This window comes from Canis lupus, chromosome 3 (assembly GCF_048164855.1).
Source record: "Canis lupus baileyi chromosome 3, mCanLup2.hap1, whole genome shotgun sequence".
NCBI lineage: Eukaryota > Metazoa > Chordata > Mammalia > Carnivora > Canidae > Canis > Canis lupus.
Window position 1 is genome coordinate 18,547,455 of NC_132840.1, and position 23,873 is coordinate 18,571,327.

The 23,873-nt window shown below is 49.1% G+C and overlaps 1 protein-coding gene and 1 long non-coding RNA gene across 4 annotated transcripts in view; one reads left to right on the plus strand and one right to left on the minus strand.

Annotated features, from left to right (window-relative positions):
* Nucleotides 1–23,873, plus strand: part of CMIP (c-Maf inducing protein) — a 230,119-nt gene that overhangs the window by 54,778 nt on the left and 151,468 nt on the right. The window lies entirely within an intron of this gene.
* Nucleotides 682–9,913, minus strand: LOC140629942 (uncharacterized). Of its 2 annotated transcripts, XR_012027718.1 has the most exons (4): nucleotides 9,546–9,913; nucleotides 7,683–7,838; nucleotides 1,741–1,814; nucleotides 682–867 (listed from the first exon to the last, which is right to left on the minus strand). It is a non-coding gene; the product is annotated as an uncharacterized lncRNA (long non-coding RNA). The 2 variants fall into 2 exon arrangements; XR_012027719.1 differs by lacking the exons at nucleotides 682–867; nucleotides 1,741–1,814 and adding an exon at nucleotides 6,572–6,739.

The following is a 23,873-nucleotide window of genomic DNA, read 5'->3' on the forward strand; positions in this document are numbered from 1 at the left end:
CTTTCACTTGGCTTCAAGAGCAGCAGCTTTCATGATGGGAAGGGAATCATTGATTTATTGTTTTTTAAATAAAGACTGCTCTTCAGGGAGAAAAACCAGCAAGTCCCCATGAAGAGCAGGTTCATACAGGTCTCTGAAGGTGATGCAAGCTCCCTGCGTGGCAGGCCCTCTTCCTGGATCCTGGGTCATTGTCCTCACTACTCTTATTAGGTCCATCCTACAGATGAGCAAGCACAACTAGAGAGGAGCAGTGGGCAGGACCACCCATCTTGTATGCCTTCATCCCTGTTGCCCAGGCGCCCTGCAGCATGCCATGGAGGGAGTGGGGCTTGGAGGTAGTCACTGTGTTTGAAATAGGGGCTCCTCTGCTTCTTGGCTGTATCACCTCTGGCACCTCGCTGAACTTGAGGTTTTGCAGCACTAAGAATGGGAATGACCTTCATGATAGGCTGGGTGCTCTTGGAGTCATGGCTGGCTGCCTTTTGCTCCTGCCCTTCTGTCCATCTCCCTCTGGTCATCCTGAGCAGGTCGGGCGAGTGTAGCCCCAACACAGAACTCTTCCCTTAAATATTGGAGCAGCTCCTGAATACTGCCTGGGCCCCCCAAGGGCATGGTTGGACCAACCATCTGTTTGGCCCTGTGCCACAACTACGTCTCCATGGCTGGGTCTTACCTGGGACCCAGGACCTCCAGACTCCTGTCTTCCTGTCTCCCTGGTCAGAGGATGGGCAGGAGCAATGTCCTCTGGTGGCTGGAGCATGACCGTGTGATGGATGGCATGGAGTGGACGGGCCTCCCCCTGCCTCTCTGGGTGGAACTCCAGGTGTCCTTCTCTCCATCTAGAAGTCCTGCCCTGGAGGCCTGTGCCTGCGTTTAAATTGATTCTGGTTGGCAAATAGAACCTCATTTTCTGATCAATTTACATTTACACTTTCGGACGAGGATGCTTTTCTTTTATCTCTGATGGGACATTTGGCAAAAGCCCGACTGGCTTTGGCTTTGGCTTCGGCTTCTTGCCCTGTGCACACCCTGTCAAAGCGTCCTCCCACCACACTGCCTTCTCCTTCCTCTTGTAATTTGTGTTTCTCATGGCCCATTTGGGGACAGGGAGACATCTGCTCCTCAGAGCTGCCCCAGAACTACCCCAGACCGAGTATTGGGGCCTTCACTTCCTGGGTGAGCACCAGAACGTAGCTTGGAGATGTACCCGTGACAGACACCCTATCTCCGGTGTCCTCACCCCCTGATAACAATGACGAAACCAGTAGGGATAGTAATAAGACCACCTGATGTTATCAAGGGCCCTGGGCTAAGCACTTAGTGTGGGTTATTTTATTTAATCCTTAAGACAACCCTGTGAGGAAGCACTGTCAGGATGAGCAGAGGAGTAAACTGAGGGCTGGCAGCTATAGGGACTGACACAGACTTGTCACCAGCCAGCAACAGCTCGGGGATTCAGGTCTCAGAGGTGCAGTTCCAGAGCTCCCTCTGCTCAGCTACCCTCCACCACCCTTCTCTGCTACTGTCTCAGTCCAGCCTGAGACTGACGGTTCTCTCTTTAGTTAAAAAAAAAAAATCAGACCTTCATTCTGGGAAATTTGAGAAAACACATTTGACCACAGAGAAGAGTTCGTGAACCCCTGTGTGCCTGTCACCAGCTTCCACAGTTACCAACTCAACAGCCATTCTTGTCACTGAACTACCCTCCCCTGCACCCTTCTCCCCTGACCACTGAATTACCTGGAAGTAAGTCCCTGACATCCTGTCATTTCATTGGAGATTACTTTCGTAGGTTTCTCTAAGAAATGAGGTATCTTAAAAAAAAGAGAAAGAAATATAAATGCAGTGCCATTCTCAATGCTTAATAAACTACCATATCCGTGATATGAGATGCCCGGTCAGTGTTCACATTTCCCCAGCTGTCTCATAAATGATTTTTGTTGAATTGTTCAAATAAGAATCCAAATACCGTCTGTACATTATGTTTGCTTAATATGGCTTCTGTGTTCCCGTTCTGTTGATTGCTTCCCTGTGGTGTCGTTGATCATGTTCCTCTGTGCCCTGTCCTTCATGTACATTTGCTGTACATCCTGTGGCTGTCTAGCTCATTCTGGACCTGTGCTGTCCAGTACGATGGCCACCAAGTACTTGAAAGGACCAATCTGAGTTGAAATGTGCTGTGTGATGTGCGCACCAGATTTTGAAGACTTAGAATGGAAAGAAGAATTTAAGGGATCCCTGGGTGGCGCAGCGGTTTGGCGCCTGCCTTTGGCCCAGGGCGCGATCCTGGAGACCGGGGATCGAATCCCACGTCAGGCTCCCGGTGCATGGAGCCTGCTTCTCCCTCTGCCTGTGTCTCTGCCTCTCTCTCTCTCTCTCTCTGTGACTATCCTAAATAAATAAATAAAATATTAAAAAAAAATAAAATAAAATATCTCACTGGTGATGTGCTATGTGGATCACCTGTTGAAGTGATGATATGTTGGACACAGAGGGTTAAGAAGCGAAATGTACTCTTTGTAGGGGCTCTGTGGGCTTCCCGCACCTCCTGGGGCTGGGTCTCCGGTGGGTATGATTCATGAGGCGGTTCAGGCGCTGGCTGCCTAGCCCATCTGTTCGCATAGTGGTCATCAGCCGTTACACACCAAGGGCGCGGAGCACACGTAGTTTGAGTCTACCTTTTCTCACTTTATTCATTAGATGGAATTACTCTGAAAGAGGCTTCGCTTCTTCATCTGCCACTTGGTTGTTCTGATGCTCAGTGCATACAGGAAAGGCAGGGGGAGAAAAGCTTGCTTCTTCCCCTTTATACCAAGTTTTATGGTAATGAGCTGTTTTTTTAGGATCCTCCAAAGGTTTGTTTTGTAGTTTTTTTACTCTCCTATGAATTCATGGATTGACATTTATATTTGTTGAGTTGTAACCAAAATTCAGTGCAGTTACCTATTCTGTTTGATGTTCAGATTGTCACACCTTTGGTTGGAGGGAGCCATTTACTTTGGTTTCTGTTCCTTGCCTAAATCCTTTACGAATCTCTTGAGTCCTTCATCTAGTTAGCCAGTCAGAGAGTCCCCCTCGACAGAAGCTTTCAGTGGGGCAGGCCTGTGGCCATGGCTGCTCATCAGGCCCAGGCTATGGGGGCTGCCTGCCAGCAGGCTATTCCTAGGTGCCACCTTTCTCTTTGGCCTCATTGCCAAGGTCCCAGCCAGAGGCCAGCAGTGCTGGCTCAGGCCCCACGCATAGTAGGTGTTCCGGAAACGGCTGTCCAGGGAATGAAGGGACTGCAAGCTGATCCGTCGCACCACCTGGCTGGATTGGATTCCTTTCCACCCTGGGATTCTCCAGGGAGGCTGGCTGGCAGATAGAGCTGGCCTTTGATTCTCTGAGCGTCAGGACACCTTTCTGGGGCTGAGCATGTACAGAGCTGGGATTAAGCCTGCAGGGTCACACTGAGGTGGTGGGATGAGCACTGGATCTGGACCCTTCTCAGAATGGGGCTGCCCCCGTTCCCAGGCCAAGCTGTTTTGCAGGGGGCACAGGCATGAGTCAGCCCCCAACTCAGTTGCCAGACTCCTTGCTGGTGCGAATTTTTAAAACTCCAGCTCTCAAAATCTCCGGGTTTGGTTTTCAGTCCACTAACTCGCAGCCTTTGCACTGTTGTCTCTGCTCCAACAATATTGGCTTTGCTCTCCTTAGCCCTGGCCAGGCATCCTTGCCTCTGCAGCCCAGCCCAATCAGGGGCTGAAGGAAGGCTTTGTGATTTGGCCCCAAAATGGACCATGGGGCTTCTGTTCTGGTTGCTACTGCTAGTTTAAAAAACAACACAACACAACACAACACACACACACACACAAAATGCTGCCAGCTTTGTTGAAGCCCAGAGAATCCTCATCCCCAAAATAATGTGTTTGTTTGTAGAGGATGATTTCATGAACTTACTACACAACATCCGGTGACACTTCCCATCTGTTTGAGGGGTGGGTCTGTGTCTGGGTTTGTTGGGAGGAGGGCAGGTGTTCCAGCCCATGTGGTTAGGGGGTGGGGTGGGCAGGGAGGAGGTGAGGGACCAGGAAAGCTTCCCCTTTGGCAAGGCTTTGACCACCCCTGGAGGATTAGGGTAAGAGAAGTTTCCCAAAATGGCACAAGGAGGGAGGAAGAGGCAGCTGAAGTCAACCTTAAGAACACATTTGGCCCTGGGGGTGGGGTGGGGGTGGCAGGAGTGTGATTCTAGAACAAGTGCACCATGTGTGGCTACTTGTTAGTCTGTGACCTCGGATAAGTGGCTTGACCTCACTGAACCTGCCATTTCTACATCCACAAAGTGGGGATATTGTGAGGATAAAATGGGAAAACCCGTGTGAAGCTGTAGCATATAGTTCCTGCACGTAGTGGGCACGCTGTAATAGGTAGTGCTAGCGTAACCAGGTACTTGCGGTTAACTTGTGTGGGCTCTGGCTCCACCACTTAAAAACTAACTGCGTGTCCATGGATTAATTTCCAAACCTCTCTGCGCTTTGGTCTCCTCGTTGATAAAATGGGCTGTGAAGTATAAGTGACCAAATATGTATGAAATCCGTAGATGCTCGGCATGTGTGTGTGCTGTGTCAATGCTGGGCATTATCATTCTGGTTAATGTTAATACAAATATCTATCAGGTAAGATGACCAGAAACCCAGAATGGGGGGCCCTTTACTCCAGTGCCAGAAGGTGCCAGGAACAGCTCACCAGAGCAACATCATCAGAGGATCAGGGGCTATCTTCGTAAATCTCCCACAGTCCCGGAAGGAGGCCACGTCTTTCCCATTTCCCAGAGCTGGAAGCTGAGGCTGGAGACTATCCATGGCCACACAGCCAGTCACCAACAGAGCCGGGTATCCCCAAAGCCTTTAGCCTTTTCCCTGTGCCTTCTCCCAGCTGGACCGAAGCACGACACTAGCAGAGAGAAATGTACTGGCAACCAGCCTTTATTCTGTGCCAGGACATGCCAGAGAACCTGACCAGGATTTCAGGATCAACTGGGCAGGTGAGACTGAATCCTCTCCCTCTGTGCTCGGAGGCTTCAAAGTGACTCACAGCCCAGCGGAGCATCTCGGCCTCCTGGTTCCTGTCCTTGAACCTCCGGGTCCCTCCTGCTTTAAAATGTGGAAATAGATCACTGCTGGGTGGTGCGGACGTGTGTGGGGATGTGAGGGGCGGGGTGTGTCCGGTCTGGCTTTGAGGGCCGGGCAGGCGGGCACCACTTGGCTGCTGCTTCAGAGAACACACTATCGATTTTCTATTGAGTGCCTGAGAGTGCAGGGCCAGGATCGGGGATAATGAGAGGCGTGTTTCGTCAGCCTGAGAACAGCTTCGATAGCTATCAGGAAATCAGTTGTCGGCCTGGCAGGGCTCTGAAACCATCCCTGCCTGGCTTTATTTATTCTTTTAGCAAACGTGTCTCCTGCACCAGGCGCTATTCCAGGTCCTGGATGTTCAGCTCTGCGTGTCTGAACCAGTTCCCCCCCTGGGTGGTTGGTTCCTCACCCTTCTTCTACTCTGGCGGGGATGGGGGAAGCTGGGGAGCTGGGCAGACTGCCTGTCCCAGGTGCCCATGTCTCTGGGTTCAGCCACTGGAGGTAGCAGGTGGGAGGCTAGGGGATTTCCCCCTGCCTCTGTCCCCGGAATTCTGACAGCAGCTGCGACTCCATTGTGGCTCCACCTGCCACCGGACAGGCCCTGTGGTTCTGTCGCCAGCCCCTGGGCTTCAGGAGCTCTGCTTTCTCCTTCTGTGCCTCCCACCAAGAGGTGATGGCAGCGTCTTGCTGGTGCTGACCTCTGGGTCCCCTCATTGTCCCCCATTTGGTGTCTCAGCTATGCCATGCCTCTGCATCCATTTTCCTGCCTGAGAGCCCTTGGTTCAAACACTCCAGGGACTTCTGTCTTGGTGAAGACCTTGACTGATCCAGCAGGTGAAGATCCCATAGTCCTTGCTTCTGAGTGATTTCTAGTCCCATCACCCAGCTGCGGGTCTGGGCCATAGTTCATTTTCCCTTTGTGGTCTTCTGTGCAGGGAACTCTCTGCCACTTATCATACTCTTAGCCTGCTGCGGCCCTCAGGCAGTCTGGGCTGTCCCCTTAGCCACTTCTCTTTTCTGGCACCCCTGGGCCCTCGCTGAAGTACACATCGAATCATGGCTTCTACCTCCAGTCTGCTGCTTGCTCCCCACCAATCTCCTGTAGGATCTCAGTCATGCTACACAGCTTTCTCTCCCTACAGCACACGCGCTCTCTTCCTGCCTGCTGTTTGCAGGCATGTACTCTTCCTAGGCTTGGAATCTCCACCTAGTGCTCTTCCTGGGCACTGTGACATCTGTCCCTCTGTCTTGGCCAGCTCTAACATAGGACCCAGCTCTGTGTTCCCTCTAGAAGAGGCCGACCCTGCCTCCCCAGCCTAGGTGTCTCATTGATGGCTGGGTACTCTGGACTCCTGGCTCCCTGGAGCCGGCACCAGGTCTGGCTGTTCATTGCCGAATCCAGGGGCCTATTGGGAAATAGCAAAGCACCTAGGTGTTTGTCTGTCTTAAGGAAATTCTCTTTCACTCACCTAGAGACATGCCCAAGGACGTGTAAGGGAACAGAGTGAAAAGCTAGAGATGGTGGTCAAGTTCATCAGTGAAGGACTAGGTTAATAATTTTAGTACATTTATTCTGTGGATTATGATGCAGCTGTGAAAAAGAAAAGTCAATGTCCAATGTGTAGCTGTGGAAAGATGTGTAAGACACATTGTTACACAAACACATAAAACACAAAGTATATTTTTTACATGTACATAAATGCCTAGAAAAATGATTCCAAGGAAACACCCCAAATTGATAAAAGGGATTATCTCTGGGGAAGGTGAGTGAGATTAAATCCAGGTAACGGGGACTTTGCTGCTTTTTGCTCTTTATGTTTCTGTATTGTTCGAATTTTTATGACAACATTCCATCCACATGTTAGCTGCATAATTGTAAAATAAGTGATGGGCTCTCAAGAGAAAGAACACCCCTTCCCCCATTCTCACGTTTGAGCCACTGTGTCCAAGGAATCTCCCCTCAAGACACCAGGGAGGCTGGAAAACACTTTCCAAAAGAGCAGCAGCGACTCCCTTGGGAACATATCAGAAACGATCCCACCCTTTGGGAATGCCATTTTTGGAGTTAGATATTTCCTGGAGACTTGGAAGATTCAGCCATGGCACAAAGTTGGCAGTGGCTTGAAACATCTATTTCAATGTTGACCTCCCGCCACAACAATGGGAACCTTTTATAGTCTCGGATTTTCTAGGAAATTGGACACCAGCAGATTTGTGGAATTTCTTCACAGGCAAAGTCAATGAAAGGAGTCTTTTTGAGCACCACTCTACTCTCCCAACTCCACCTTGATTACTTGGATGTGCAGGTGTGCACGTGTGTGCTCACAAGTATGCACACACATGTGCAAGTATATATATGGTGGGGTGGAAGAGAAAGCTGGTAAGGCAGCTAGGGGACTAGTTGCTCTTTTGAAGGCTCCAGTCAGTGGGATACTGTTTCCTAAGTTCCCTTCGAGACCCCCGTGGCTAAAGCCTATGGATGATCTCAGCCCTCCATTTCCTATTTGGCTCTCTATTTGGTTGAAAGATAGCTGAGCGCAGAAAATTTGTCACAATTCTAAAACTGACCTGCCATCTGCCAAGGGGTCAGCTCACCCGGCCTGCTGGCTCTCCTCTGGGCTTGTTGACACCACCGAGTTGGGAAATGAAGAGAAGTGTCAGGGTCATGAATGAAAACAGTGGCCTTATCGTGGAGAATGGAATACAGGAAATGCCCGGACCTGTCTGGGAAAGGAGGAGGGGACAGATGTGAGAGAGACTTTCCACTAGAGTCCCCAAAGTGATGAGGCTGGGCCACACCCCTTCAGTTTGGTGAGAGGTTCAGAGACTGGCTGTGGACAAGGGAAGGAATGTCTGCAGTGCACTGCGTGTGAACCAGGCATGGTGCTGGGCTCCTGGCTCACATGACCCTGTTTATTTCCCAGGTAGCCCTGTGTAGTATGTGCCAGCCAGCTGAGCTCAAACCCACTGTCTACCTGCTTCCTGTGCTCTGTGCCTATTGGTATTGATTAAAAAATGTAAAACAAAACCCCTGGATTACCGGTCTTAACCGCTACAGCAAATGAGAGCAGAGCTTGGGCCCCCAGAGAAAGTCCTAGCCTCCTGGCCCCCTCAACTCACACAGTGCAGGAAGTGGTTTCTCTGGTCTGTTTTCCCACTCCACCACACCCTTGCTGGGCTTCCCGGCCCCCCCGGGCAGGCGAGGAAACAACATTGCATGGTACAGATGGTACTTCGACCAGGCTCCTGTCTGTGCCTCCTGCTTCCTGGCTCTGTGACCTTGGGCAATCCCTTAGCCTTTCTGAGCCTCAGTTTCCTTATTAATAAAGTGTAGTTGCTCTGGAGCTGAGACATTAGAATAAACCATATGTGGTCGCCCAGAAGTTGACCACTTTGAATCTACAAAATGGCAGTTTCATGTGGCTCTGCATATCTGTACGCCATGGAACTGCCTGTGTGAGGGACTGCGGCCTGTTGGACTCTTGTTTCCTCCTCACAAACCCTCAAGGTTAAGGGCTCTGTCTTCCTGGACAGTAGTGGATGGGAAGTGTCTGCCTCGGGATGAAGAGGGAGCATTGAAATTGTGACCCCGCCCCCCGAGAGGCTCTTTCTGTGCTGAAGGGGGCCATTAGTCAAAGCCGTCATTATGCCAGATTTGGACAGTGGAGGGGAGTGGGCCCTGCAGGGGTGCAGCCATGGGCGCTGCCACAGGTGCTCTTATATGGCCAAGCAGTGTCATTTTAAATGTGTCATGTGCTGACAGGCACATCCTAGGCTGTTTGGGGAGTAAATGTGTGTGTGCTTCGTGGAGTCCAAGCATAGCTGACTCCTTTGGGGTGGGAGGCCGTGCTAGGTCTCCAGGGTCTACTGTTTGTGTCTCAGCTGGCTGTGTTGTTAGGATGCAGTGTAGCAGGTGACTGAGAGCCTGGGCCCTGGAGTCCAGCTGGTCAGCTGTGAGCCCCAAGTCTGCCTCTTGCCCGCTGTGTGCCCTCAGACAAATTGCTTCACCTCTCTGCATCTCACTCTCTCATCTATACAGGTTTCCACCTCACTGACTCTGTAAGACACAAAAAAGATGCTCCATGTAAGGGATCTGATATAATGCCTGGCATAGAGTAAGCAGTCTCTATGGAGTAGCTGTGAATGTTTACCTAAAATAATGCTTATTAAAAATCAGTATTAGCTCTTATTAACATGTAGGGCCTGATTCATGGAACACTGCATTGGGAATAATAAAGGTGACCAGAATTTCTCCGGGCCCATGAGTTAGAGATTCAGACAGCTCTGCCCAGTGTACTGTGTGATGCCAGGTAGCTCACTTAATCTCTCTGAGCTTCCTTCCTCTGTGAGATGTGAGTAGGAAGTAGGGAATTAGATTTATGAATATGGTTGTGAGGATGGAATCAGATGCCTTTTCTGGAAGGGCCTTACCCAGTGCCTGGTGTGCCACAGGGGCTGCTGTAGTGAGCTTGTGGTTCTTACTCTAGGAGCCTGTGCTGACACAGTCCGTTGTCTCCCCTTGAGCCGTGGCCATGTATTGAAAGAGGTACCTGTAGAGGGCTTTTACCTGATGTGTTTGGCCCTGGAGGTTTTTGCATCCCAAGAATAGGAATGCACTTTCAAAAGGATTTAATCTGGGGGCAAATGAATTTTTGAGGAGCAGGAGATGGGCTTTTAAACCAAAATACTGCTTGCTTCAGAAGGGTTCTCTCTGTCACTTCCTAGTCCTTGTAGCTGTGGACCACAGGACCCCATCAGCCCCCTGGCCTTGCAGGAAGCCTTCCTGAGTGGCCGCTGCATCATTGCTTATGGAGCGGATGGTACTGCGCGGTTGCCATGGTAGCAGCAGGATGTGGTTCCTATGGTGATGGTCGGCAGCGGCAGGAAGACAGCAGAGGTTTCAGTTAAGTGGTGGCTCCGTGTTCGCCGCCCCCTGAACAGAGCAACATGAGCTGCCCCCACTGCCGCTCTGCTCCGTAAACTGGTGACTATTGAGGTTGCTGCCTCCCCGAAATGCTACCGCTGCTTCTTGGAAGGACAGGGCTGTGCAGGGGCGTTTCTGCTTCTGCTTCCAGAAGATAAGGGGCCCAAGTGTCTCCAGGGGCACATCAGCTGGGGAGGGGACTGTGCATGGATCCTGCATCCAGCAGGCAGGGTGTGTGGGGAGCTTCCCCAGAAAGCCCATCTCTCTGGCTCCCGGAAGGGGAGGCCACCTTTGTTTGCAGGCAGCTGTGGGATGGTGGACTCCCAAGAGAAACCCAAATGGTTTTTAAAACTCTCGTCATACCTTACATTCAGATTCCCCAAATGGTCACACTTTGCCGGGTGTGTGTGTGTGTGTGTGTGTGTGTGTGTGTGTCACTTTGGTTTTCAAGCAGGTGATATTGCTCTTCAGTTGAGGGTTGATGAGATCAGAGAGAGGGAAAAAAAAAGCCTTCTGAATGTTTCTTTTTCCTTTCTGTCATCCCAAATCTGACAGAATTTCCCTCTAGGAAGGTGAATATGTGATACAGTGAAATGTAGCATGCAGAATGATGTTTCTTTTTTATCTAGAAATGAGGGAGGGAAAGTGTGTAAGCAGGATTCAAGGGGTACTGTTACAATTTAAGAGTAAATCTGAAATTTAGGAGCCGCGCGGGCGGACATGGGGGCTGCTGGCTGGTGTCAGTGTTGGGCAACGCCCAACATTTACACTTGATAAGGCTTCCCAAGGGAAAAGAAATGTCAAGTGTCTCTGCCTCTTGCTGAAATCCTGTCAACCTAGTGTGGCAACACAATTCACTCATGTTGGTCAGGCGCTCCGATTGGTGATCGGTGATGTCATTGGGTTTCCGGGCGTGTGATTGGTGGATTGGATCCTACCATCAGAGCCAAGCGCCAGGTGGCTATACCTGGATTGAAACAAGAGGGATGGCTAGTTCTCCGGACATTTGTGCTCATGCATCCCCTGCAGGACACCCAGGCCCCCTCAAGTGCCTGTCTAAGGAAGTGGGAAGACCTCTTTCCCCCCCGAAACAGCCAGAGGTGGAGGAGTGCCTTCTAGCAGAGGCATGTGGCACCAGGATTCTGGATTCCGTCGGGGAGGGATCCCATTTAATTAGCACTGGAGCACACACTCCATGCTCTGAGACACTTTTTCTTTTTGAATTTGAGAATTTTTAAAAAAGATTCACAATTTAGGATGGACGGATAGATAGCAGAATTCGACCATATACAGGTGTCAAAGTCACTTTCAGGTCAGGCAACACAAATAGAAAGCAAGAAACACTAGTACTTAAAAAAAAAAAAAAAAAAAAAAGACATTTCTCCTGCCCAGAACTGACCACTGTTAATATTTTATTCTCCTTGCTTTGTCTTTTTTTTTTTTTAATTTTTATTTATTTATGATAGTCACACACAGAGAGAGAGAGAGAGGCAGAGACATAGGCAGAGGGAGAAGCAGGCTCCATGCACCGGGAGCCCGAAGTGGGATTCAATCCCGGGTCTCCAGGATCGCACCCTGGGCCAAAGGCAGGCGCCAAACCACTGCACCACCCAGGGATCCCCTTGCTTTGTCTTTTTAAGCAAAGGAATAAAATATTACCGGAGAAGTTATGATTACCTTGACATTCACCTGTAGTTCACTACCTGCCTCTAGGTACCCCTCTTCATAAATTTGGTGTGGGTATTTCCATTAGACTTAAACACTTCCACATACTGTAAACAGTGCGTAGCTTTGTTTTGGGTATGTTTTTAAAATGTGCTCACAACTTGGCTTCTCCACTGGGCATTGTTGGTTTCTGTGTCTGAGATCTGCATCTGTTGATTCATACAGATCCAGCCCTTTCTTTTCACTGCTTCAGAGTACCTCTGTGTCTGCCCTCTTGTTCTACTTGGGGAACAGCCACAGATGGGGGACAGGTTCACCCTGTCCTGTAAGTGGGCCTGCAGAGCCCACAATCACTCAGCTGCTTGGTGGGCTTGATAGCCACCCTACCCTGCCCCCATTTTGGTGGGACTCCAGAGGCAGGAGCACCTCAGGCCTGCCTGGTCCCCGGCCAAGCAGCTGACTAATTCAGTCTGTCGAATCCAGGTTTCCGAGTCACCCAGCCCAGCCATGTTTACCTGATTAAGTCACTGCCAACCCCTCGCCTCCACAAAGGGCATCATGGCCTATAATGCAGTCTTAAAAGGAAACGTGTTGACAGCGCTGTTGTTGGAGGAGTGCTGCGCCCATTTCCCCAACTACCTTCAGCACCTGGCTCAGCTGAGCACCGGGAGTCCCCATCCAGTGGCACTGAGCTCAGACAGCCTCCTTGCTCAGGGAGTGGGGACGTAAGGCTGACCTCATCCCTCAGCTCTCTCCCAACGTGGGGGCCTCTTGAACCAAAAGTGAACCCCTGGCATGCTGGCAGAAACTCGCAGCTACCAGTTCCTGAGTCATTGGGACCTCAGGTGTGTGTGTGTGTGTACTTGTGACAGCATGCAGGCATCCGTCCACCACGGGTTGGGTCCTTTTTCCATCCCTTTGACTGTGGCTTCCTCTGACCCCACCTCTGTCCATGGCTTCATGGAGAACACTGCCCTGTGACCTGCTGAGGCCGTGCCACCATCCCTTGCTTGTAAGAGAAGTCTGTTTGGGGGCCAGACAGAGCTTGGTTCTTCCTGTTGTCAGCAGGCATCTCAAGCCTCCAGCTCATCGGCTCTGGGGGTAGTGTGGTGAAGGAGACGGTCATATCTGGGGAAAAGCAAACGCATGCAGACCTGGACATCAGAATTCATCTGGTGGCCCAGCCTGCCAGCCCTGTCCAGGTGGGTGACTTTGTGTAGGGTTAACTGAGTCAGCTGTAAAGTGATGTCACGCTGCCACTTACCTCACAGCGTTATCAGAAAGTCCCGGTGGGATGACGTGCTCGTCCCTGTGCTGGGCAGGTGAGCATGGCCCTCTTTTATAGAGGTGGGAACTGAGGTGAGGCCAGAGAGGTGAAGTGACATGCCCGTGGTGGCATGGCAGTTCACGTGGCAGCCCAGCTCAGAGCCACCAGGAGGTTGTCCCCGGCCACAAGGGAGGCCATTCTTCTTAACGGTGACGGTCTTCCATGTTCCACAGAGACCTTTTTTGCTTTATTTTTTATTTGGTCGGATACACATAACATAAAATTGGCCATTCTGGCATACGGTTCTGTGGCATTAGGGACACACACATTGCTCTACACCCATCACCACCACCCATCTCCAGCACTTCTCCGTCTTCCCGCACTGAAACACTGTCCCCAGTAAATGCTGCCTTCACATTCCCTGTCCCCAAGCCCTGGCAGCCACCCCTTCTCCTTCTGTCTCTAGGAATTCTACTCCTCTCAGTACTTCATATAAGTGGAATCATAGACTGTTTGTATTTTTGTGGCTGGCTTATCTCACAGAGCACACTGTCCTCAAGATTCATTCCTACTGTAATGTGTGTCAGAATTTCTCTCCTTTCTAGATCCATGTCTGTGTGTGTACACACCACATTTAGCTCCTCTGTCCATCTGTTGGAGGGCGTTTGGGTTGTTTGCACCTCCTAGCTGATGCGACTAGTGCTGCTGTGCATGAGGGTGTGCAGGATCTCTTTGAATCTCTGCTCTCACTTTGTCCAGGTCTCCACCTAGGTGCAGGGAGCATGTTAGCATCAGGAGTAAAATAAAGGGAATGAAAAGAAAGCTCCTGACTTCCAAGAGTCCTCATCCTCAGGTCTATGGATAGAGTTGAGGGAATCTGTGAGCTTGGATGTGAAAAAAGACACTTTTATGGTCACTACCATGTACCTGGAATGTCACATTTCCTTTGGTGAGGACCGTACGCACAGATCTCTCTTCATACCCTGTTCCCACTCTTATGGTCATCTCGAATATCTTCACATTCGTCACCACTCCAAGGTGGTGGTAGTTGTCAGACTTACAGCTAGATCTTGTTACTTGATGCAGATGCAGAAGTCATCTTCCACTCTATCATACATTTTAAGAAATATTTTGATTATTATACTTCAGTGTGATGGGTTTCCTTTGCAATACTACGAATTTATTTTATGCATTTAAAAAGTTTACTCTCTGGGCACCTGGCTGGCTCATTTGGTGGAGTGTGTGACTCTTGATCTCAGGGTCGTGAGTTGGTGAGTTGGTATAGATATAACTTTCAAAAAAAAAAAAAAACTTACTGTAAGAAAAGATCCAGATTCTTCACCACCCAAGGGCTCCAAGACACACAAAAGGTCGAGAAGACCATACCATCTTTCCCCTACCTGCGAGGACATGCAGGCTTCTGCATCTCCTTGGGTGCACCTGGGTGACCCAAAGGTGCAGAACCAACCACCAGAGCAGGTTTGCATCATTGCTCCCCGGTATTTCCATGGAGGAGAGTCAGAGTTTCTTTGAAGGGGTGTCTGGGGTCTTCCATGCTTTTTAAGCCAGCCCCCAAATAAGAAGAGAAGTTCTACTTTGTAATCACCTTCTCTGTTTCTGGGATGGCCTTGGATGTGTCTTGAGTCTGTCTGGGCTTCAAGGAGTGAGCACATGGGGCTGTGAACTTTGCCATTCGGGAGCTGATTTTTTTTTTACTGGTGGAAGCAGTACCTAGGGTGGTGGTGCAGTTCAAACCCATGCACTCACACAGCTCTGAACCCAAAGAGGAGTGTGCTTCCTTGGGTTTGCCCGCTTCAGAACAATCCCAGATCACTCAATCCCAGATCATTCTTTAGCTGGTTGGCCCAAAGTGGGGCCATGATGGCAGGTGCTGGGGAACCAGATGATGGGGCTGGTAGGTTTGTGGCTGACCCTGGCTTGGCAGGGGGAAGCCAGGCTGAGTTGTTCGCACAACTTTGGCTTCATAGCCTGCATGTCAGTTTATCATTTATCATCATCAATAAGAATAACGATAAGGCCTGTTGGTTGGCTTCAGGAACGGATAGGTATCAGAAAAAGCAAGAATGATAAAATGTTCATTGCAGAATATGGGTGACAAACGTGTGGATTCCCCCTTAAGAGCTTTTCAGCCATCTTCTTCTTTCTTTTTTGGCCCTATCACTTATTTACAGAGGTGCCTGCCCAAAATGAAGAGATCAGTAAGTCATCGCATCTCATGTCCTGTCAACCCAGACCATCAACTGAAATGTTGCCTGTGCCCCAGAAGCCCCCTTTGGGCTTCTCTCGAGTTAACTTTCCTGACCGCTGGGTGGCTATAGTTAGCTTTTCTGAGGTTTCAGCTTTATGGAAATCAAATCTCACCGTGCATATTCCTTCATGCCTGCCCTTTTCAGTGCAATATTGTATTTGTGAGATTCATCTATATTTTGCGTATAGCTGACAGTTATTCTTTTTGCTAGAAAATAGTCTGTCTTAAAAATATGTACCTCCACTGATGGTGGGCATTCAGATTGCATACATTCTTTGGTTTCTATGAATACTGCTCGGAGCACTCTTGCATAGTCCTCTTGACAATGTGTGCATGAAATTCTGTTGGCTTATAGTTTGGAGTGAGCTGGTAATCACAGAGTTTGTGTAGATTCAGCTTTTGTAGATGATGCCAGATGGTTTTCTAAAGTGGTTGTACCAGTTTCTGCTCCTGGAAGCAGTACATGGAATTTCCGGTTACTTCACATCAATACCACTGTTATTGTCAGTTTTTAAAAATTTAGCCATCTTTGTGGGAGTATAGCAGCATTCAGCTTTTCTTTATGCTTGAAAAAAATTATAGAATAATAAAATGATAGAATTTTAGGAAAAAGTGTGTTTCACAGTCTTATAACAACTTTATAGAAAAATAGTATTTGTGAGGAAAATGTTGAAATTATCACTTACCTGGCATTGGGAGTAAAGACACGTCTCTTCATACAGGCTGGCTGTATGTCCTGTGACCCTGTGGCTCCCACCTCTGCCACAGGCCCCATGCTGATGAGTCCTGGATAAAATTTAAAAAGCTGAGTATAGACAGAGACCCCACATGAGGTTGGGGTACCCTGTAACTGAGCTCCTGCATTGAGATGCATGGCACAGAGGTGGGCTCAGGCGTGGAGGAGGTCCTGCCTCATACCTCCTACTTTTGAGTCAGCATGGGAAATTGAAATAGCTCATTGACTTTTTGCTAATCCTCCTGGTAATGGCTCCCTGCTCCCTAGGGCTTTTCTCTCTGATCTAGCACAAATGATGCTTCTGTCTGGAGTTTCTGGCATATGTTGGCCATGGCCTGAGTTCCCCTGGCATGGATGGTGACCCTTGCTCAGGCCTGTTTCCACCTTCTCTCCCTCCCTCTTTGCTTTTACTCAACAGGTGTTTAGTGCCCATGCACTACCCATTCTCCATCCTTTCCTTCTGTCTGCTCATCCATCCATCCACCCATGCATCCACCAGCCCTTAGTGACTACTCATTGTAAGTCAGGCCTTGAGGCTAGCACGATAAATGGACTGTGCTCTTGGACTCTGAGCTGCTCCCTATACCTTCTCTTTGAGAAGACAGATAAGTAAACATATCCTTGTCAGACAGTGTGATGTGTATCATGGGATGAGCAAGGGGGAAAAGGAGAGGTATCCCCACTAAGTTAGAAGGATCGGGAAAGGTTTCATGGAGGTCATGATGCTGACGCTGTGTCTTAAGGATGTTGTGGGATGGGCCCCGTGAGGTCGGATAATGGGGAAAAGTGGGCACCTGGGTCCCCTGATGGTGGGAGACACAAAGGGGAGTGGTCCCCGGCACACTCAGTGTGAACCTCTGTCACCAAGTGTGGGTGAGCTGAGTGTGCGAGGTCAGGCGGGAGATCCAGCTCTGGGGAGGTCACCAGGTGGGGCCTGCACAACCTTGCAAGGGTTGTGGGCTGGGAAGCCATGGGGCCCTGGAACTTTTACACAGCATGGCTTTCAGACTGAGGGCTCACCCCCAGAACCTGCAAGTCCATGGCCTGACATGGTGAGGGATTACACTGATGTGACTGAGTTCCAGATCTTGGGGTGGGGAGGTTCTCATGGGTTACTCAGGTAGGGTCCCTATAGTCACAGGGAGCCACAGAAGAGGAGAAGTAAGGACCAGAGCAGAGAGGGGAGCAGTGTGCTTCAGAGTTGGGAGGAAGGGCCACAACACAAGGCATGAGGACACCTCTGGACACTGGACGAGGCTAGGTGACAGGTCTTCCTGTGGAGCCCCCAGAAGGGATGCAGCCCTGCCCACACCTTGACTGCAGCCCAGTCAGTGAGACCCATCTTGGACTTGCAACCTCCAAAACTGTAAAACAATAAATGTGTGTTGTTTTAAGCACTAAGTTTACAGTATCCCTTGTTACAGTGGCTGTAGGTGCTTGATGCGCATCTGGGAACCTGTGTACTAGGGCTGGGAGTAAGGATGGGCATTGTGTGAGGCTTTTGGGCCAGGGATGGTTGTACTGTCACCATTACGGGAGAACCCCCGTCAAGAGTTCATCTTCCCTTCAGGCAGCTGTAAAATGGTTTTCTTCATAGATAAGTGATTGTTACCATTAAGGCCAGGGGACAATTAATCTCATTTAGGTTCAAGGAGACTCTCTGGTCCTGATCCGTTCTGACCCAGGTCCCCGTGTGTGACGACGTTCGAGCCTTCTTCCTAGGAGATCCTGATCATCCCCAGACACAACAGGATATGAATAGAGCCCCGCTTTTGGTGGTGGTTGGGGGGGAATCCCTGTAAAAGTGAGGGGATCCCTCAGAGCCCTTGATGGATTTCCCGTTACTCATTTCTCCCATTCTGTTGGGCGGGAAGGTGGGGTGTTTAGTGAGTATCACTGTAACCTGTACTTTCTAAAGTCAAACAGATTTCTCTTGGTGGGAGTATTCCTCTTTGTGGGATCCGTGCAGCCTGTCTGACTCAGCGACTCACCCAGCGCTCTCTGCAGCTGACACTCCTGACAATCCACTTGACTCTCCTGCCTCCAGCTCACCAAGCCTGCTAGTTATTCACCTCCCCTCCCTCCCCAGAGGCAGAGCGGGAGCCTCTCCTGCCCCACTCCCACTCTCTCCCCGAGCTGGGGGCCTGTGTGACTGCTCCCTCCGACACTGGTGTGTCACCAGCAATGGAAATAACACCCAGCGGTACAGCCGGGAGCCTCCTCCAGATACTACCCAGGGCGGCATCACTGAGTAGCACTGTGTGCAGGCGCTCTGCTCTCTTTTACATATATTATCTTATTTGATCATTACATCCTCTGCATTAAATTTTTTTTTTTCTTCTGACATCCCAGGGTTGATCACTGGAAGAGCTAAACCTAGCACCCAGCACATTCACCCCCTCACTGCCGTTTCTCTTCTTCTGCCATTAGCTTTTTTCTTTTATTTTTCTTTTAAGATTTTATTTCTCTGAGAGAGAGAACAAGCAGGGAGAGAGGGAGAGGGAGAAGCAGATTCCCCAGTGAGGAGGGAGCCCAACACAGGGCTTGATCCCAGAGATGATGACCTGAGCTGAAGGCAGACGCTGAACTGACTGAGCCACCCTGGCACCCTGCCATTGTTCTAATACTGTCTCGGATGGTCGCTATCATGGGTTGCATTGTGCCCCCCCAAAAGATATGTTCAAGTCCTAACTTCCAGGACCCGGAAATGTGACCTCAGTTGGCCTGGGATGCCTGCACATGTCATCAGTGTAATCCGGTCCGACCTTTGCTTGGAGAACTGGGTTCATTGGGTTCAAGATCATTCTCTTTGCTTCCAAATTAACTGATTTCAAGAGGTCAAACTGTGTGTTTTGTTTTTTCCTAGACTGGCTGATTCAAACCATTGCCACAGCCAGGAAAGGGGGGTGGGTGGGATTATTGACTAAGAAACATTCATTTCTGTTGCAAATTACTAGTTGTGGCTGGTTGTTGATTATCTCACCTCTGTTGCTATTTGTATTTAGAAATGGCTCATAAATTTTGCTTACGTGGGTCTGGTTTGTCCTCTAAAATGAAGCGATTGCATAGCCAATAACTCCAGAACCATACTGTGGCTCAATCGCTTCCATTTAATGGAGCTCCCCAATTGTCAGATTCGGAGCCGGGTGCTTTGCTTACATTACATGATCTGTCGTTGGCATAGTAATCTGGTGAGCTCCATTTTACAGACAAGGAAAGTGAGGCGGGGGACACCAGAGGTCACAGAGCTCATATGTGTGGGAGCTGGCTTTCCCACTGTGTTCTTCAGATTCAAGATACTTTTCTGTCCTGCTTGTCTTCCTGCTAACTGCCAACACGTTCATAATCAGATGACGGAGAGAAACAAATACATGTGATTGGTAGAAGAACGTGTGTGTGCATGCATGCATGTACATGCCTGTGCAGAAGGCCTGTGCATTTGTATCATTGTCTTTCAGAAAGTTGACCATCACTGATGTTGAAACATTGCCTAAATGACCTTTCCTGCCAGGCCAATAAATTGAGCTCCCCAGGTAAATCACCTGGCTTATTCCTGGGCTCTTTAAGAACCTTTTAAATCCTGAAGATAGCTCTGCACCTCCCCAGGGGTCAGGGCTGGTTGTCCTCAGATGGGTCCTGCAGGCCAGGCCGCAGGAGACTCCCTCAGCTTGTCCTGTGGCCAAGCCAAGAGAAGCTTCCATGGGGCCAGAGGAAAGTGGGAGGTGAAGCTGGGGGACCTGGTGCTGCACAGTGGGCTGGCAGGATGCCCTTCCTTTTCTCCACCACCCCCAAAGGAGGGCAGAGGCGTGGCACCGGTGTGAGTTTGTACCCTTCTCCCAGAACGTGATTGATGCCCGGCTGATCTCTCAATGATTAACCATGCGACCTTGGGCACACTGTGTCACCTCCTGGGCCACCTGCAAAGGCAGTGTAGCCTCCTGGGAGTTCAACTCATGGCTTGCACAGGACCTGCCCAGTGGTGCACCTGGAGGCCTTTGCCCCAGCTGGTCCTTCCTCCTGGGATGTCTCTGCCCAGCTGTCCACACTGCCTTCTCTGCACTTCTGTTTCATCTTTACTCAGAAGTCATCTAATAAGGTTTCTTTGGCTGTCCCACCGAAAATGTTGGCCCTCCCCCTGGTATTTTATTTTAGTTCTCATTCTCTGCCTTATTTTTTTCTTCTTAGCGCGTACCCAGAGTCTAACAGACTATGCATGTCTTATTTATTTTGTTTATGGTCTCCTCCTGTTAGGAAGGCAGGGATCTTTGTTTGTTTTCTGGCCCTCCCGCTACCGTCTCCCCAGCATTTGGAACAGGGCCTGCTCCATGTACAGACTCACTACTTGCTGAGTGAGCTTAATGGATGAATAAGTGAATTGGTTTAGCTCTGGAGGGCCCCGCTTTGCTCATCAGAGGATGAAGTCTGCCTCCTGACGAGGGTAGCACTCACTCACTGGTAGATACACTGAGTGAGAGCTTCTGTTATTGTTGGTATTATTATTATGTGCTTCATCTTTAAAATCAAGGCACTGCCTCTGAAAGGTCCCCAGAGCATGAGCAGGGGCTGAGTCAGTGCAGGGTACAGAGAAGCTCCAGTCTGAAGGAGATGGCAGGTAGACCCTCTTCCGCAGGGTCATCCATGAGCATCCTCAGGGCGGCCAGGGTGGTGGTGGTAGGGGGAGTGCAGGGAGCAGCCGGGGAAGGAAGATCCTGGAGACTAGTGTTTTCTTTTTTCCCTGCTGTCTGATTCCAGGCAGGACAGGAGAGGGGTGCCCTGGGAGCCTGGCTCACAGCTCTGCTGCCACCCCCAAACCCCAATGTGAGTCTGCGTGTCTCCACCAGGCTGGGGCCAGGGCCTGGTCTCCGTCGGGGTTCCTGCACCCGGGCACGTCCCGGGCAGCCTGTGGTCAGGCTGCGTCTCATGGCCAGGACTTTCAGGAATGCACCCTCTTGACCACACAAGCAAGGCCACACATGCCCAATTGTAGTGAACTCTGAACTCTTTAAAGGAGTGTGAGTCTCACACAGCACCCTCAGTGAGGACTTGTCGCCTTAAATCTCATTTACCCACCCGGTTTTATGGGTTCCTTAACCATTTGCATTTCTTTTGTACGTGTTCAGATTCTTTGTGTTTCATTTTTAATTGGGGCATGTGTCTTTTTTTTTTTTTTTTAAGTAGTTGGGAAGTGTTTCATTTTTGAGATAAAAAATTGTGAATCCTTCCTCAAATCACAGGTCATGATCCAGCGTTGTCTTTTCTCCAGCCTCTCACTCAGTTTTGCATCGGGTTTTTTATTTGACATATAAAAGTTTTACATTTTTCCATGATCATATCTGAGTGTCTTAATTAGTGGCTTCGTAATGAAATGTCTTAGTGGTGTAAAAAGTTCTTCCAAATTTCAAGACAGGGTAAACATTCCCCACTTTCTTGGTAGTGCTTTTTTTTTTTAAAACGTGGAACTATAAAATTAGTCTAGAATTAATTTTTGGTATAAAGTGTGAGGCAAGGCATAATGCTGTTCTTTCCCTCTTTCTCAGGTAAGAAGATTGTCTAGTAGTATTCACTGAATAATGTTCCCTTTTCCCAATACTGTAAAAATCACAATTCTCCTGTACTAAAACTTCCAAATACGTGCTAAAGTCTCTCCTGTGCTTTCTGTCAGTTAATGCTGATTTATTATCCTTGCCCCATCACAGTACTGTTTCAGTTATTTATTCGAGGTTCATGGTATTTGAAAGGTGAACCCCTTCATTTTACAGATGAAGGAACAGACACAGAGAAGTCAGTTATTTTGCCCAGTCACACAGCCTGATGGAGGGCTCTAGAGCTCCTATGCATATAATTTCCAGCATAGTTGACCCTCTCATAGGTGACATCTTGGTGTTCCTTTCTGTGCTCCTTACATTTGTGTCATGTTTGCTTACAGTGTATTACTGGGATGCTTTTTTTCTTTTTAAGCAGCGGTGGTAAGTTCTATTTTTGTCTAGGTGGAACTAGTTATAAGTATCTGCCACATAAAGTTATTAGCAAGAATGAGATTAGAGGGGGGTGCCTGGGTAGCTCAGTCGGTTAAGTGTCCAACTCTTGGTTTTGGCTCAGGCCATGATCTCAGGTCATGGCATTGAACCCCACGTTGGGCTCCATGCTCAGCAGGGAGTCTGCTTGGGATTCTCTCTCTCCCTCTCCCTCTGCCTTCCCCCAGCTCTCTCTCTCTAAAGTAAATAAATAAATCTTTAAAAAAAGAGAATGAGATTAGATATGAGAATTTGGTAGTACTATACCTGGCACATAAAAGTATTTAATCTGTTAATAACAATTATTATTATTGGCCAACGTTATTGAATCTCTGTAGGGTGTGTCCTCACTTTGTACCTTTCACCTTTGGGCAGAATGCACAGTAAATACACTGTAGTCACATGTCCTTGAAATTTCCGGATATTCCCAATGGCAAATATTTGACTCTCTTACTCACCACTCCCTCCACTGAATAAATTATTGGGCTAGCCCCACACTCTAAAAGTGCTGACAAACTGTTACAGTAACTAGAAGTTATATACTCCTGAATATTCCTATAGCCACAAGGTCTTTAGGTCAATTCATGTGTCTTGGGCTTCTGGAGAAGATTGTACACTCTGACTTCAGGGTGAGAGTGTCTTGGATCTCTGTCCAGGGAGTTGTGTCCCTGTGGGCCCAGAGAACCTCAGAGATGTGGGACACCAAGTTTACAGTGTCCTGTGCGTGCACTGAAGTGTGCACTTCTGGGTCAGTGTGATCCTTGTCTGTGGTATAAGCTCTGAGATAGAGACAGCATCCCCACCCCGAAGTCTGCAGAGCAGACCAGGCAACAGAAAGACAAATTTCCCTGTAAAAACTTGGAAATGAGATAAGTGTTAATTACTTGAGAATTACAGCAGAAGAGATCTGGTTGCTGGGAAAGCTAATGATTGGTTCACTGAATCCATTTGGAGGGTGACGACCAAGGGAGCTTGGAAGAGAGCCCCCTATCCTTGTGTAGAAATCGGGTGTCACCATCTTGTCACACTCACATGGGCATGGGGGCGGGGGCGGTGATGAGCGGTGAGCCCAAGTTGTGCCCACATAAACCGTCAGGTTGTAAGCAGCCTTGGTCATGCTCTGAAGGAACCTATACTTAGTTGTTCCTTGAATTGGAAATAGGTGGTCTTGCTTTAGAATGAAGTCAAGAGTGAGCTTTCGGGGGGTTGCCAGGGTAGGGGGGTGGCGGCAGAGAATGAACTCGCAGCTAAAGGGAAAAGTGTTGTGTTATCTGAGAGCAGGGTCCATCCTAAGTGTGATTGCTGAGCTTCTCAGCACCTTAGGACCTAGATGGGGAGAAAAAGGATGAATGGCGGCCCTTCTCCCCAGGATCATACTTTTGGACTAGGGGATTAGGATGTACCCAAGAGGCAGAAAGCAAGGTGAGGGGCAAGTGTAATTAGGGATGGCAGGTGTGTTTCATTGGGTTGAGAAGGATTCTGAGGCTGCATTTGAGCTCAGCAGGAAAGGGCTGAAGTCTCCTTCCATGATGAGAGGACCAGACACCAAATAAAACCAGGAAGCCAGAAAGACACTTTGCAGAGGAGGAGGGAGGACACAAAGCACAGACACGAGTTTATTTTCGTTTAGTTTCATGATGAAGAAATGTGAATGTAAAATATTCAAAGTGTAGAAAAATAGAAAACCCTCAGGAATTCTGCTCTCCAGAACAATCATTGCTGTTATTCATGGCTGCTTCTCCTAGTACTTGTCTAGATCCTTGCGTGTTTTTCACAAATACATTACTTTTTGTGTCCTCTTTTCTCTCTTCACAACTATTGCTTCCTGGTCAGCTTTCCATGCCTTATGGCAAGATTTTAAAAATGTAAGCCCTGGGTACAACT